Source organism: Equus quagga, chromosome 13 (genome assembly GCF_021613505.1).
Source record: "Equus quagga isolate Etosha38 chromosome 13, UCLA_HA_Equagga_1.0, whole genome shotgun sequence".
NCBI lineage: Eukaryota > Metazoa > Chordata > Mammalia > Perissodactyla > Equidae > Equus > Equus quagga.
In genome coordinates, this window is record NC_060279.1 from 90,785,121 (window position 1) to 90,797,186 (window position 12,066).

The following is a 12,066-nucleotide window of genomic DNA, read 5'->3' on the forward strand; positions in this document are numbered from 1 at the left end:
GGGGGGGTATGAATGAGAATAAAGGGATTTTATATATATAAAAGCATATACTTGTATTTATTTATTTATAACATAGATTTATCATATTTTTATTATATTAAGTGTAATATTAAACTATTATATAACATATAATATATTATATATATGTACACGCGCACATGTGTGTATATGTTTGTTTAAAGCAAACTTATGTTAGGAACTCAGTTAAATAAACTCCCAATTCTGCTACAGACTCTGGCCAGGGGCTCGTTAGGCCCAGAATTTGGCTCAGTGGCCCCTGTGATAAATGGAGATACGGCGCCCAGCTTCTTAAAGGTCTAAATGAAAACCCGGGACCCTGGAAGGGGGACGTGCTTGGGGAGGGCAAGGGGCTGGCAGATGCAGGGGGCTCTGCTCATCCCGCTGGGAGACAGAGCTCTGACAGAGAACAAGCCCCCCACGAAACCGCCTGAGACCTCGGGGGCACAGCCTGGAAGGGCCTCAAAACCAGAAGGCCAGGACGGATGAGGGCTCTTCCCGCATTTTTCTCAACTCTTCACCGTCTCTGAAAAGGCAGGCACTCTTACAACCGATGGCTGTGCGGATTCGACAGGATTATAATACGTCTGGCTTCCACTCCCAGCAGCACCTGAGCCCCACCGAGCCTCAGTTTCCTAGCTGAGCAGGGGGCGGGCCACAGTCCTGAGCCGCCCCACGGGCTCCGATTCATCCCCTCTCTGGAGAGCTCCCAGGGAGCACGCACGGGGCACCGGGGGGCAGGCGAGGGCAGGTCGGGCGACGTCCTCGGAACAAGGGTCAAGTGTGGCTGGGGGCCTCCCAGGAGATCGGACCGGGTGGGGCCCTGGGACTGGCATTTTTAACAAACATCTCTGGCAATTTGGAATCAGGTGGTCGCCTTCTGAGAAACAGAAGAAGGACTCCAAACACGGAGCTCCCTACTCCTCTTTCTCCACCCATGTGACGCATCCATCATTCTATTTAGTCCATCAGTCAGTCAACAAACACCTATGGGGCTCCTACTGAGAACATGGGGCATGTCGTTTCTCTCCTTCTGCTGTTTAGCGTCTAGTGAGAAAGCCAGACCTGAAGAAAAGCTCAGGGGTGACCTACAACATCCTAATAGGGCTACAGTAAGGTGGCGGGGGGGGGGGCCCGGGGGGGGGGGGGGGGCGGTCCTCTCTCTCCTGAGAGAAAGGAGGTAAAACCCTGCCTGGAATCCTGCTCAGGGGGAAAAAGGCAGGCCCTCCTGACGGCCACAGCAACAGGACTCCAAGCGACAATGCTGGGCCAGAGACGTGAACCCAAAGGACCACACGCTGTGGGAGCCCGAGTCTGCGAAATGCGAAAAGAGGTGACGCGGACCCAGAAGACGGAGCAGGCCAGGAGCGCTTCTGGGAGGGGGTGTCAACTAGGAAGGAGACACTGTGGCCATGATGTGTACGTCCTGGATCTTGACAGGGAGGTGGGTTACATGGTGGCCACGTTTGCTAAGATGGGCACTCAAACTGCGTATTTTGCTGCTTGTAAATTATACTTCGGTGAGCAAGGGCTGGGGGGACACAGACATGCGTGGACACACGAGCGGGAGGTCGCTGGGCACATTCTGGAGAGAGAAGTGAGGCCAAGCCCAGGGGAGCCGGGCATGAGAGGCTGAGAGCTCCTCCAGGGTGCCCTCCCGGCCGGGGGGCTCGGCATCCTGCACACCAGGGAAGGGCAGGAGGTCACAGCCACCCCCAGCACCACACGGTGCACAAGTGGCAGCACCCGGGTTCTGCAAAGGGGGATCCAGGGGGCTTCGACCTGCGGGTGTCCCGGGGGACGAGGTCACCCTTCACCCCCAGGCTGTGGAGCCCACCAGGGACTCCCTCCAGGGCCCCGAGGTCATTAATGAGGGTCCCACAGGCACAGACAGATGTCCCTCCTCATTCTGCTTCAAGGCTGCCAGGCTGGGACGCAGGGGACATAGGAGGCTGGTGCAGCGGGGGAGGGGCATCATCCAGAAGTCAACAGCCCCTTCCGGCCCCTCCGAGCATGAGAAGCACCTCAAAGGGGAAGTGCAGAGGGATGGACTGGGCAAGAGGAGGGGACGAAGGCCACCAAGCCTGGCTGGGGAGCTCCAGGGACATCAGCCCTTCCTCTGACCCTCTTTTTTTTTTTTTTTTTTCCTTTTTGAGGAAGATTGGCCCTGAGCTAACTGCTGCCAGTCCTCCTCTTTTTGCTGAGGAAGACTGGCCCTGAGCTAACATCCGTGCCCATCTTCCTCTACTTTATATGTGGGACGCCTACCACAGCATGGCTTGCCAAGCGGTGCCATGTCTGCACCCGGGATCCCAACCAGAGAACCCCACGCTGCTGAAGTGGAATGCGTGAACTTAACCGCTGTGCCACCAGGCTGGCCCCCTCCCCTGACCCTCTTTACCCTGAAAATAGCAGCTGGTTACGCCCCCCTCAGAGTACACACAGAAATAATAACTAACAGGGACCACAATAATGACCGCGACCTCCTGCTGAGCGCTTACTCTGAGCCAGGCACTTGCAAAACACTTTTCCTAGTGGGACCTTATTTAATTGGAGCAAAGGCTCTCGAAAGAAGCATTGACTATTATTCTCGTCCTTCCAGTTCTCTGACCTGAGATTAGAGAAGGGAAGTCACCTGCCCCCACATCACAAGGTTAGAAAAGGCAGAAAGAGGACTTGAACTCAGGTGGCTGACCCCATCACCCCTCAGCTCCGGGGTCATCCTGAACATCCCCCTGTCACCAGCCCAACTCCTCCGACTCGCCCTTTCCAGGGATGATGTCTGCGGAAAACATCAGGACTGGTGCTGACACGGCACACATCCAGGCGTAAATCCCCAAGCCCATGGGATGAGAAACAGGCCCCAGGGTGCGAGGCCTGGGGCGGCCAAGACAGGGACCTCACCAAGGTCCCACAGAAGGGAGCGCACAGAAAGCCCACTCTCTGTTGCCTTGGTTTCCCCAATCTGTGAAATGGGCTTGATGCCACCCCCCCTCACAGAACAGGCCGGATGCTGGAGGTAGTGAAACAGATTCTGGACCCCGGAGATAACAACACCATCAGTGACAATAACAACACAGCTGAAAGGATGTGAGGTCTGGAATTTGGGGAAGGGGGTGGGGTCCCAGATCAAAAAAGATGATCAGAAAATGGCTGAAGCTGGCGAGGGGGACACGGGGGCTGCTTACACCATCCTCCCAAGTCCTCCCGGGCGCTTGAACATTTCCACGAGAAAAAGTTAAAATAACAAGAACGAGCAAAGCGAACTTCCCCGACACTCCTTCGAGCCGGACCCGCCACCAAAGCTTTCCGCCTCTTCGCTCATGGAAGCCCACAACGACCCCAGGAGGGGGTTCTGTTACAGACGAGGAAACTGAGGCCCAAAGGGGATAAGATTGACTTGGACCTTGGCTTCCGTTTAAGATGCCAACATCGGGGGGCCGGCCCGGTGGCTCAGCGGTTAAGTTCACACGTTCCGCTTTGGTGGCCTGGGGTTCGCCGGTTCGGATCCCGGGTGCGGACATAGCACCGCTTGGGACGCCATGCTATGGCAGGCATGACACATATAAAGTAGAGGAAGACGGGCATGGATGTTAGCTCAGGGCCAGTCTTCCTCAGCAAAAAGAGGAGGATTGGTAGCAGTTAGCTCAGGGCTAATCTTCCTCACAAAACAAAAAAAGATGCCAACATCGATTGCCTAGGGTTTAGGAGAAGGTGATAAGGACTTGGGTGCCTGACCCCCTGGGAGACTCTGCCACTTCTCTCCATCATTGTCATCGTCATCATCATCATCGCAGCCACTAACACTGTGTGGGCACCTGTTCTAAGCCAGGCCTTGTGTCACACATTGGACATCCGTGAGCACATGGATGGTGGGCCTCCTGCCATTCCCACTGTTCCAGTCGAGGAACCTGAGGCCCAGAGCAGGGACCTCCACCGTGCCTGCTGCTCCCGTGTGCTTTAGGCCAGTGCTGTCCCCATGTGTCCTTCGGGAAGACAACGGGGACCTTTCAGAGTGGAGTCTGGGACCCACGGGAAAGCAGGAATCATAGTGAAGATCACAGCAATGTCACTTGCCAGTTCCTGAGAGCTGACCCCATGCCCGGCCTGGGAGGGTGTCGGTCCATTTGGCCCTCACAGCAGACCCCACGAGGGAGCCACCACGGGCCCATTTTATACACGAGGAAACCCAGACCCAGACAAGGGATCCGTTGCCCAGGGTGAGGCTGCAAGTGAGTGGAAAAGCCAGCATTCCCTCCCACCCCTGCCAATACGGTGTACACAGCCCAGAATGAGGGGGTTCCTTGCCTGTAGCCACTCAGCCAGCAAGTGGCAGAGCCAAGATTCGAACCAACAGACAGGCAGCTTCCAGAACCCACGGTCTTGACCTCCACACCATGTGGCACGCACACGATGCAGGCTACGGGCAGGAGGAACAAGCAAAGACCCCGGGATAGACAGATGGATGAAGTGAACAGCAGGGGGCACGACTTCTGTCCTTCCTTCCTTCCTTCCTTCCAAGTGGCAGGCCCTGGACCCAGCAATCCCACTTCCAGCTTATCCCACTGGCATCCCCATTTCCCAGTAGGACAAGTGGATGCATGCCTCCCGGCTCTGTGTGGGTTTGGAAACACCCCCGCGTTGGTGTTAAGTTGACGAGGATTCACTCACACGGCGGAATACCACGCAGCCAAGAAAAAGATGGAGGCAACCCTCCGGGGACCCTGTCGTAGGGTCTCCCAGGGAAATGGAGGGCAGAAGCAACATGCAGAACAATGGGAAGAGTGTGCTACCTCCGTACCTGTGTACAAGAAATATTCTGGAAGATACACACATGCACATAAACGTGTGTGCACAGAACAATGGGACAAGGTGCTGCCTCTGGGAAGGTGAGCCGGGGGCCCAGCGATGCCGGAGAAGATGGAGGGGGAGACGCACTATGGTCAGCATTTTCAATTTGTCCCCTGCATGTGTCACTTAGGAACAAAGAGACAGAGAGAAGGAAGTTGCTTCTCCCCCGGATCCTTCGCAGACCACCCAGAATTCAGGAAACCCCAGAGCAGCGAATCCAGCCCCGAAGACAACACTTCTCTGGAGCCTCCTCCCGGACCAGGTCCCAGGGCCCCGGCACACAGTAGGCCCGCAGGAAGTTTCACTGGGAACAATTAAAGAAACGAAGCCACCCTCTCCCGCTTCTCCTGCCAACAGATCCCCAGCACCGTGAACACACAAACACAATTGTCCCCAACCTGGTAATGTCTTCGAAAACTCTCTCCTTCCATTGGTGGGGTAAACGTGCATGTCACCGAGACACAAAGGCTCCAGTGAATGGGGACATAAGTCTAAGGGTGGTATTCCGGGCAGGGGGAGTTCTAGGGGAAGAATGAGGAGGGCGTCCTTGGGGACAAGTCAACCCACTCTTTCCCATGTGCCTCTGGTGTGACACACCCTACTCCGGGGAGCCAAGCCAGGCAGGCCCTGTGCCCTGAGCTCAGCCGAGAACCGGGAGTCAGTGGCAGGCAACCCATTCTCATGGGGGGGGGGTGGGGCGGGCGGTTTACATGGTGGCCAGCAGCTCAGGCAACTTGCTGTCCAGGGAGGGTGCCCAGGGCGGGGAAGGCCCCCCAGGGACGAGGGCAACACAGCCATGCCCCCCAGCCCTCTCCCCTGCGGGGCGGCAGAGGGAGAAAGGCAGCCCCCCTTGCCGCTTTCCAGGCCTGGGCCAGCTGGAAAGGAATGCCATGTCTTCCTGTTTCCAATTAACTTCCCCCCACCAGCAGCCCTCCACATTCTTGAGACCAGGAGTCAAGACGGCCACGGGGGAGGGCTGGGGGGGGCCTGGCGGGAACTCCGCTGGTGGCAGGCCCTGGAGCTAAAAGGTGGCCCCCAGGAACCTGGGGGACCCTCCCTGAGACCCCAGGACCCCACCGCCAGGCTCCAGGGCTCGGCACTGACCCCTCGGCCCTTCCACAGCCTCTTGGAGGTGGTAGGGGGAACAGCCCACATCCTAAGGGAAGGTTGGAGAAGGCCCCAGAGGCCTCTGGGAAGGAAGTCAGCAGGGATGGGGGCAGGGCACAGGCCTGACCCTCTTGGGCCTTATTCATGCTCCCCCCCTCCAAAAAAATCAGTTTCTACTTTCCGGAAACAGCCTCGAGAGACCTGTCTCCCTACAGCCCCTCTGCCGCTGCCCGCCAGGAATTATGACTTACGCCCGTCATCTTAGGAAGGAAGATATGTGCACATCAAGTAGAGGACAACAGTGGGGGGCGGGGGCAGGGGCTCCCTCAAAATGCTGTCTCCCCAGTCCTCCTGACAAATATGGAGCCCCTCTCCCACCCAGCAGCAGCCTCAGCCACCTGGGCTGGAGGCCTCTCTCAGCCCCTGGAACAAGCTTGCCCTGAACTCCACTGTCCCCATCTGTAAAAGGGGAAGATCAGCTGTATGACCTCCCTCAACAGGTCAGCGGGGTCCTCCACAGCCCCTCTGCCTCAGCCCACTCCCCAAATGTTTGTTCAGGACCAGGAAGTGCTGCAGGGGGAGGGTCCCAGTCCAGAGAGCTGGAAGGGGGACTGTCCCCCCCAAGGAGGATTATTCACAGCCAGCCCTCGCCCATCGCCCACCCCAGAGGATTCCTCCGGGGTGGACACCTGCTCCTACTCACCCCAAAATGTCCAGCCAGCACCCCACATTCCTCCCCACCCCTGCAGGCACATGAGACCCCATCCGCTGAATGAGAAACAGAAATAACACGCCGGGTAACCCTTTCTCCCACCTCGAGGTCACTAAGGGAACTATAATTAGCCCCCTCTACAGATGAGGAAACTGAGGACCAGTGAGTTCAATGAGCTGCCCAAGGTGGGACACGGGGTGTGACACCCAGGTGAGGGGAGAAGGGCCAGCTGCCTGCGGGCACCAAGGAAGGTCACGGCGCAGAGTGACCAGGAAGGTCCCCATGGGCTCAGCTTCGCGCGCAGCAGGCTGAGCCCCAGCTCAGGGAGAGCAGGAGGAGGATGAAAGCGGGGCAGGCTCGCAGGTGCCCCCCGACCCCTACCTGGCCAGGCCTGGGGCCCCCCTTCCCCTGACTCACACACCTCCCACAGCTGAAATCCTGCCCTCAGCCCAGCTTCCAGGCGCCCCCACCCCTTCTGCCAACCAGTACTCGGTGGGGAAAAAACCCGACAGCTCCTTCCAGGGTATAATCTATATTTGAGACCCAGGGTGACCGAAGTTAAAGGGACACAGCGCCAAAGAGGGGTGCAGGGGAACCTAACAGTTTTGAGCCAAGCTGGAGAAACTTGAGACGGTTACCAGTCCAGGCTGTGTGACCTTGAGCAAACCACTTCACCTCTCTGAGCCTCCATTAGCCTGTCTGCAAAATGGGGATCCTAACTGTCCCCACTTCCTCCCCGGGGGTTGTGGCCCGACGGAAAAGCACTCAGCAGGAGGCGATCCATAAGGCTCCCCTGAGTAGGGAGATGTTGTTATTTCCGGCATCGAGGAGTGGGGGAGCTATGGGGGAGGGTGGGGTAGGTAAACAGGCCCTTAAGTCCCCAGGGACACAGGCCAGGGGAAGGGGGTGGTTCCTGAGCTGTCCACCTCCCCTGTTCTCCCCACCCCTTCCTCCAGAGGTCAGAGTTGACCAAGCCCCCCCCCCCCCCCAACGTCACCCCAGGGAGAGACTGAAAAGTGCAGACAACGTATCCTAAACCCCAGGGTACACCCCGCATCCCCGCCAAGCGCCCCCGGAAAAGGAGGGGAGGGCTGGGTGCCAAAAGGGGCTGACTGTGCGCACAGGAGCGCGCGGCACGGGCTGCAGCCCCCCCCACCCCCCGGGGCCTGGGGGACCCCAAGAGGGCTGCGACCTGTCACCCCGGCCGCCCCGGGAGAGCTGACAGGGCGGCCTCTGACCCCACCTCCCGGGCAGTTCAGCTGCTCACAACCACAAAGCAAAACAAAGGGGCGCGGAGAGGAAGGGGCCTCGGTGTCCTCCAATCCCCGCCGCGCCCGCCCGCCCGCGCGCCCGGCTCGCCGCTGGCCACCGACCAAGGCCCGCTGCCCCCGGGCGGGCTCCTGTCGCCCCGCGGCCGCCCCGTGACAGGAGCCCCGGGGACGCAGGCGAGGGGCAGCCGGGGATGGGGGAGCCAGATGGCTGCATCCCTGCCCCCCCCCCCCCATCCCTGCCTCGGTGCCCGCGGCCCGGCCGCGCTCCGCAGGGGCCCGGCTCGCCCGGGCGCACCCCGGGGAACGGCTGCCTTTGTCTAAAGGTCACACCACCCGAGCGCGGTGCCCGGGGCCGGGCCTGCTGCTCCCATTCCCAGCCGAGGGGGTGGACCCGGGGGCCGCCCCAAATCTCGGGAGGTGACAGGGGTAAGGGGGTAAGGCTCCCCTCCCTCCGCCTCCACCACCACCCCCCCACCACCACCCCGGAACGGCCCCCCTCCGGGACCAGCCCGCCAGCGGGGGCGGGGGGTCCCCTCCTTCCACGGCTGCGGGGGTGGGGGACCAAGGCAACCCCTTTCATTGTGTCGGGGCGGCGAGGAGGGGGGAGACCCAGGGGCCTCCTTCCGCATCGCCCCCTCCCCAGCTCGCCTGAGGCCCCGTTTCTCCCCGGCGCCCCCCGAGAGGGATGTGGGGAGGGGGCGCACGGGCCGGGGACACGGAGGCTCGGGGCGTCTGGCCGGGAAACCGCCATCCGCTGCCCCCCACGGCCCTCCGCTTCCCCGAAAGGCGGGGAGCCGGGCGAGAGGGGAGGGGGGGCCCCGGGCGGGGGGAGGGGGTCTCCGCGCCCCTCCCCCCCGTGGCACGTTCGGTCTCGTTTTTCCGTCGCTCCATTGTATCCCCGGCAGCCGGCGGGAGGGCCGGGGAGGCACCGGGCGCCGGGTTTGGGCAAGGGAGCCCCGTGGGGGGGGGGGGGGCCCCCGGGGGGGGGGGGGGGGGGGGGGGGGGGGGGGGGGGGGGGGGGGGGGGGGGGGGGGGGGGGGGGGGGCGCGCAGCCCAAAAAAAAAAAAAGAAAAAAAAAAAGGAGGCAGCGGGCGCTGCGCCCCGGTTGGGGGGCTGCGTGTGCGAGTGTCGGGGGGGTGGGTTCGGCCCCGGCTCCGGCTCCCCCCACATACACCCTCGCCGCCAACCCCCACTCCCCCCCTCGCTTTTGCGCCCTGTCACAGCCCCGACTCGCAGGTAGAGAGAGTTAAGAGATTTAAAGAGAAATTGCTACATTGTGAGAAACTCACCCTGATGTTTGAGCAGCCGTCGGCGCGGGGTCTCCGAGACGGCCCCGCACGGGCTGCAAAGGGAGGACCCAGAAGGGGCCGACCGGCCGGGCCGGTCAGCGCACTGCCTGATCGCATGGCGGCCGCCCGGCAGCCTCCGCCGGGCCCCTGCCGCCGCCCCGCGCCGCGGCCCGGGCGCCCCGGACCCCGCGCGCGCGCTCCGGGGAGGACCCCTCGGGTTTGCAAAAAAAAAAAAAAAAAAAAAAAAAAAAATTTTTTTTTTTAATAAAAGGCAAAAGAAAAAAAAAAAAAACCCTTGCAGGTTTTGTGTTCCGCCCCCCCGCTTCCTCCACCGCCTCCTCCTCCTCCTCCTCCCTCCCTCCCTCCCTCCCTCCGCCCTCGCCGGGGGACGGGCTTGCGGGAGGCTCCGCCCCGAGGCTCCGCAAACCAGCCCCGGCTGCCGGCGCCGAGCGGCGGGCACGGGAGCGAATGGGAGGCTGCGGAGGCCTCCGGGAGGGTGCCCTCCGTGCCGGCGCCGCCCCCACCTCCCCAGCGCAGGTCCCCGGGGTTCGGGGGCGCGCCTTCCCAGGCTCCGGTGGAGGCGGCCGGCTGGCTCGAGTGATGCTCCGGGTTGGAGGGGGAAAGCGAAAGGGATGGGCGCACCCAGATCCCCGGAGCCCGGCCCGGCTGGGGAGGGGGCGCCGTGCGCCCTGGGCGCGCCCCCCCGGCGCAGGGGGACGATCGCCGGGCGGGAGAGACGCGCCCAGGGCGAGCGCCGAAGGTTCGAAAAGGTAGCGGGGGTCGAGGATGGAGAAGGAGGGGAGGCCGCGCGGGTGGAACCGCGAAGGACCTGGGAGTCGGAGCCAAAAAGGGTGGAAGGTGGCGGAGGCTTTGGGGCGACTGGCCAGGCCCCCCCGGGCGTGGCTGGATCACTCACCCGCCTCGATCGTGGCCGAGCTGCCCCGGCCCCGGGGAGGGCGCCGGGGACGCAGGTCCCTCCTGCCTCTGAGGCTCCTCGAGGCCTCTCGGACCGCGCCCAAGAGATTCCCAGAAGCCCCGGGACGTCTCGGTGGTGTTGGGTCCGTTTCCGCCCCACCAGGCCGTGAACGCCTGGCGGGGGGGACGCTTAGATTCACGCTTTCATTCAGGGAACGCTGGGTGAGCGCCTACTGTGTGCCCCGCGCCGTGCTGGGGGCCTAGCGGGGACCCAGACAGCCCAGACCTGCCCTCCCCGGGCGCACAGGCCAGGGGGACTTATAGTCTGGTGTCTTAATACCCTGTGTCTCCCCAGTGCCCTAGAAAGGCTTCGTGCATACAGAAGCCGCTCAATAAATGTGTATTTAATAAATGCGTGATTGAGACATTTCTCTGTTTTAAGCTTTAACACTTATCCTGGTATCTTGGTGGTGCTACCCGTATTATTTAAGAAACCTCAGAGGTGAAGAGGTCTGACTCAAACCCGTGAGCCCCTAGTTCACATCCTGCCTTGGCCACTTCCGTGCTGTGTGACCTTGGGCAAATTACTTCACCTCTCCGGGCCTCCATTTCCTCCTCTCTAAATAACAGGCCTCACCTCATAGGGTCATTAGGAGGAAATGAGCTATGATGGAGAGCAGAGCCTGACAGGAAGTGCCAGATGAGCGCTCTCTGTTATTATTATTGACTGTTCCATACAAAGGAAACGTGATCAATGCCAGAAGTGGACACATTATGGGTTGCCCTGAACGAACGCAAGACAGCGGCCCATCTGTAACCTACACGGTGGTCCTCTGAGGCCCGCTGGAGGTATGTGACCCTTCAGGAAACAGCAATATGCAGGTTTATTTTTGTGTGGCTTGTCCCGTTTGCTACAACTGAGCCCATTGGACAAGACGCAGGGAGTGCGCATTAACTGAGGGTTGAGCACGGTGTTTCCGGTCCTCAGTCCTGCCCACCAGGAAGAGAACCCTCTAGAAACTCTTAGTTACTCCCATCTTACCACGTAGAAAACCAAACTGGCTCCGAGAGGGGAGGGTTTGGCCCAAGGTCACGCAACCAAGAAGTGGGGCCTGAGCTGAGCCCGGTGGCACTGGTGTCTCTGTCGTAGCTGCCAGCCCCCGAGGACTGAGTGGCTCAAAGTGAGCAGACTTGAAGCACTTGGGGGGGGGGGGGGGGGGCGACTGTCCACGTTTATTCATTCATACAGGAGATATTGTTCCCGGATCTGGTGAGTGCCAGGGGTCTCGTAGTGACCAGACCCCTCCCCACCGGCACACGCACACAGCTCTGTTAGGGGACACAGACAATAAGCAAGGAAGCGAAGAAGTCACGGAGCCTCAGTTTCCGCCCCCCCAACCAGCCCTCCCTGGCAGGTGCCAGCTTGCTCTGCTGCCCCTCGAGAATGGTGCCTGGCACTTAGTGCTCCAGAAAGTTCTGCTGAACAGAGATGAGCCGTACCCACCCTCCCATAGGCACACCTGACCTGGAGAGGTGGTCGTGAGGCCATGCCACTGGGAACCGGCCTCGCCGAGTGTGAAGGGAGCCAACAAAAGGCCGGCCCCAAACCCAGCCACGGCTGGCAGAGCCCCGGAGGACCCGACGTCCAAGGCCAGTATAGGGGTCAGTTAGGACCCACGTGGAAAGAGACCTGCTGGCCTTTGGGGGTGACACACCCCTTCCTTTTGAGAATCTGATGCAAGTGGTGAGTTCCAGGGTAAGAAGCGAGCTGGCAGTGAAACCTGGATCGGTTCAGCGACTGGCCCGGGGCTCCTGAGCCAGGGTGAGGACTAACTCAGTACACCCAGGTCTTCTGTCACCAATTTTGTCTCTGAGTCACCAGACTGACCTGGGGCACGTCCCT

The 12,066-nt window shown here is 60.8% G+C and overlaps 1 protein-coding gene across 2 annotated transcripts in view; it reads right to left on the bottom strand.

Annotated features, from left to right (window-relative positions):
* Positions 1-10,536, bottom strand: part of BICRA (BRD4 interacting chromatin remodeling complex associated protein) — a 63,755-nt gene extending 53,219 nt beyond the window's left edge. Inside the window, exon 1 of one of the 2 annotated variants that reach the window (XM_046683903.1) lies at positions 10,165-10,536. The gene's annotated coding sequence lies outside the window, so the exon portion shown is untranslated. Of the gene's footprint in view, positions 1-9,248; positions 9,475-10,164 lie in introns of those variants that run through there. The other variant, XM_046683902.1, reaches the window with a different exon arrangement.
* Positions 10,537-12,066: the final 1,530 nt, after the last annotated feature.